Here is a 4936-nt window from a genome sequence, read left to right on the forward strand (position 1 = left end):
CATTACCCATTCAAGCCGTCTCCAGCCATTATTAATCTGAAAGTGGGTTCCTCGTCACCGAACTTACTAATTTAGTTTTATTTGTTCTAAATGGAAAATGCATAATCGCAATGGGTCATCCAAGTTACATGATTTCCATTCTAAGAAAATATAAACCGTATGATACCAATAACGTTGCACGCGTACGAGTAGAAAAAACAAAGTGTCTAATGTGTATGCTAAGAAGTCTTACTCAAGAAAACGAACTTAACATACTTATAGTTACAATTCGATTGTCTTTAATCTATCAGTTTAGGTCAAAGTAACGACTAAACAAAGAACGCATTCGTGTATTTGGCGCCAAATTATACAGAACGTGGCTGCATGTAACTTAGCTCGGGAAGACGTTTGGAGAATTGTTATGACAATTCGATTTCTTAACAGTTCGCATATTTACATCTCTGTTTAATTTTTGGTCATTAAAAAAGAACAACCACAACAAAAACGGGCCAAATGAATACTAACACAAAGTAAACATTTTAAATCCTAAGCAGCAGAATAGGTACGCAATATCAAAAAAAAAAAATTTAATGATAAATGAAAATTTCTTTATTATCTTCTCTTTGTTTGATGTTCGTATCTGTTAACATTTCCCCTGCAGTACCATGTATCAATACGTTGCCTTGATCTAATACATTATCTAGTTGTTTATATGATCAATTAGAGTTTTCTACACCTTTATTACAACAGTTCACAACTCCAATTATTATTCAATATACCTGTTTATGGCTGCTGTCACTCATTTTCTAGGTCACTTTTATCTGCTCATTCAGTGCGTTCTCACACTGAATATACACGAAACTGGTAAAATGTTCTATTAACTACATCCACAGAAAATGTTTGTATGCTATCGGTTTCATTTCTGATAAAGTCTTAAATGCTAATCCACAGACAATGATTAGTAGTTAGAAGAAGAGTGTACAGGTTGCAGAAGTGTTATTGAAATACACATAAGGAAGTACGTTTTGCAGTATTTTTTTAAAATCAATACCTTGATTATTTTATTTATAACGTATCAATGTGTACTTCTGTTAAGTGACATTTACGTGTTTCTATGTATCTGTATAAACAAAGTTATTTTATTATACCAGCTGTTAGCCTAATGGCCAGTAAATAAATGAAATCCCAAATAATTATGTTCGAACTAAAATTAGAATCAATATTAGATCATTTTTTTTTCTTCTATCTTCTAAATAACCAGAGATCTTTTTACCTGCGGTACACAGTCTCGTTATTTTAAAGGTCATATCAAATGAACTGAAGAGGAGCATAATTATAGTACACTGTGTTTGGAGAGTTTCGTAATTAGATAATACGCTAATAAATTAGTGAAGCGTAGATTCGAGGTATACGTTCATTTGAGCTTCAGCTTGTAATATCATTAATTAAATATGACTACTAATAAATTTTATACGAGGAACAATGAGTTTAGTTATATTTTTTAAAACAGATATTGAAGATCTTCCCTTATTCAGTAATTAAAAATTCACAGATCGGACCAGAAATAACGTATTAGTTGAACATTTTTTCTACCAATTTCAATATGGATTTCTGAACAGACATTTCATGTAAGTATAAAGACAAAGGTGTCTTTACAAGAAGTGCACGCTTCGCGTTTTATTTGCATTGATGACGTACTCTGAACATCACACGTAACCATTAAGTACTCCGAACATCCCACACAATCATGACGCACTCTGAACATCCCACACAACCATGACGTACTCTGAATATTTCTGTAACTAAATAATTAATTCTGCAGTATAAGTACACTAATAGGGCACAGAGGTCTAACCAGGTGGGGAGAAGGGGCACGTGTCACCCCACTTTGAATATATTTTAAGCAAAATAAATTTTTTGTTTCACCAGTTATTCTTCACATCTGCTCCGTCCCAAACTTTTAACAAAGTTAGGCACATATTAAACATATTTAGGGAGGAATTATCTTTAACGTGAGAGCATTGCCTTAGCCAAAGCACGACCTTTTAAGGTATGTTGTGTTACATTATTCAAGTGCTTTATCTAGTCGTTAAGCTAAATTGGCAATATGTTTCTCTGAAAACTTTTCTGTAAGTATTTTTTTATTACTTATCTGAAATATTTAACATTTCATATAAATAAGAATCAAGCAGGAACAGCCTATTAAAGCCAAAACTTGATCATGTCTACACTGACTCAAATACTTCTGAAACAACATCTTATTTATACCTGTTTATACCATGTCGATCTAATTGTAATAAAATACGGACATTTACTGATTTGTAAATGCTTATGCTAAAAATAGTAAGTAGACTGAAATACAAAGTGTTAATCATGACATTTTATAAAGCCGATTTGCGCGTGCTAATACAGTGACATGTTGTCCCAGAAACGAGTTACATGGGCGACATGTCTAGTACCTATTTATACATTGCGATTCACGGATAATTCTCCATAATTCAACAGTGCAAAGCTACCGGAATAGATTATCGCTGGTGGATTTTGTACCGGTTATTACATATTCGTATGAAGAGATTGTTAAATGGTGTAGAGCCAAAGGAAATGATGACCTTTCGAAGAAGGAAATCTTAAGTGTTCTTAGTGGAGACGGAAATAAACTTGCATTCTGGAAATTATAGGAAAGTAAATAGTTTCCAAATCACCCAGTCAATCTGGAGTAAATATTTCTTACTCATAGTGAAGGCAATGGTTACCAAAAAAACTTTACGATTAATTTAGGACCGTTAACAATATAATGAACAAACATTTGGAGATAATGAGGGTTCACAAGCCCCCGCATTTGCTTTAAAATAAACAGCTGTTTTCATGAGTAAAAGTGGCTGAAGAAACTGAAGTGACGGCAATTCCTTTCAAAAGTATGCCAGCACATCTTTCATATTGTTTAACGTTTGTAAAAGGAAAAATACTTAATTTGAGTTTTACTAAAAGTGAGAAAATTTAAACACTATTTTAATGAGTTTATCTTTCCCGAGTAAGAAATCTCACTGTCGCTTTGTAATATTTATAATAAAGACTGAAGGGCCAACGCTAAAAAAAAAGCCTAAAAAAGAATTTTGTTAGAAATGTTTTTATTTTCTTAACCTTAGTACGTATAATGATAAGATAAATGAACACGCACTTACCATTAGCATTCCAGGAAGTGCCTTTTAAGTGTATGTACTAAAAATGGAGAGCGCCATTTCCGGTTTGGGTGACAGAAAACTTCCGGTTGCTTTTGCTCTGCTTTCTAAGCATAAAAAGTATATTTGCATAAAAATTACAGCTATAAGAATTATCGATCAGTCATACAGCACCCTTGTAATGGATGCCGTATGCAAAGAGACACTAGAAATCTGGAAAAAGATGACGGTCTTTATCAGCAGCGTCAAAATAAACATATACAACGATCTGGATATAGCAACAAACCTTAAATAATTTCGTCTTTCGAACTGTAAAATAATAATAATAAAAATGTTATTTGAACACTTCGTTTCGAGTATATGAATGACTTTTCATATAACAAAGACGCATATCATGTTGCTTGTGAATGCATTCTCGAAGTAGTTTAAATAAATCAGAATGTAAAATGTTCTTGTTAGATTAGTGCAATAGATGCTCGCAATAAAACCTTTTCAGTTATTTGTTTTTCCAAAAAATTAATCGGATTTTATTTTGGGTTTGCTCATTATCATGTCGATTGTTATTTTTATTTACGAATATATATGTACATTTTTTTCCATGTATATCGTTATTATTTTTATTTAGCAAAGTATGAGTGCTCAATTTCTTGATAAAGTGTTCTGAATTATAAGTGAAAAACTGCGAATTTGTTTAATTTTTTAATGATCTTATTGAATCTTACAGAATCATTCTTTGCGTTATTCCTGGTCATTACGACATGCCTAAGCTTTGTTTTGGTTAAATGAAGACAAGGCTAGAAATATTTCGAGATATATTGTACAGACCAATTCTGAAACAATCTATCGACCCACTGAGAAGATGCTTTATTTGTTGCTTTGATGAGTGTTTTCTTTGTATCATACTTTCCAGAAAAGCCCATTAAGTAAGCCTATTTCGTGAGGTTTCAGTTATTTTGAGGCTAATAAAAAAACATATTACTTGATTTCAACGATGAAGTTTCTAAGTATATTTGATTGCTGTAAAAAATTCTACCAAGATCAAGTAATCAGGTTATTTGTGAAGAAAAGCAGGGCTATTTTATCACTATCTCATAAGGTAGTGAAACCATTCGCAACAGTTATATAATGAAACTGTATTTGGTAAAGAAAAAAAGGTTATAAATGTTCGTATTTTTATGATTACAGAGGTTGGGTAGGTTATATTAAAACGATTTTAAAGCCTCAATATATCGTTACATTCCATGTCGTTACTTTCGGTCATGTTCTATCTGACGACTACGCATCTTCTCAATAGCTCTGCGGCATAGTTCATATTCCAAGAGGCAACATTATAAGGCCTTCATGTCAAAAGCACACGACACTTCTAACAGCACTCAAACCCCTGTATTAAACCATTGTTAGGAAGTACCTGAAACCCATTATTACTGGAACAACTGATTGATGCGTTAATTAAGTATATTTTGACTGATTGTTCATTGGAAAATGTACTGATTAAAGTGATATTGAAGAATAAAACAATATAATTACCGGTGCAAGTATTGCTTAGCATTCGAAAAAACATTTATTGAGGCGTTAGTGAAACAAATATTAGAAAGGTATTGACTAATACATTGCTTGAACAAATATTTACTTAAACGTTTGTGAAACAAGATCTTAACGAAGTGTTACTTGAACAATTATTTACTGAAGTGTTGGTGGAACAAGTATTTATTACTACTTATGGTTGGAGACGGCTTGAATGGGTAATGAAGAAAACTTTAATATAAGTTAACATAACA

This window comes from Limulus polyphemus, unplaced genomic scaffold, assembly GCF_000517525.1.
Source record: "Limulus polyphemus unplaced genomic scaffold, Limulus_polyphemus-2.1.2 Scaffold102, whole genome shotgun sequence".
NCBI classification, from domain to species: domain Eukaryota; kingdom Metazoa; phylum Arthropoda; class Merostomata; order Xiphosura; family Limulidae; genus Limulus; species Limulus polyphemus.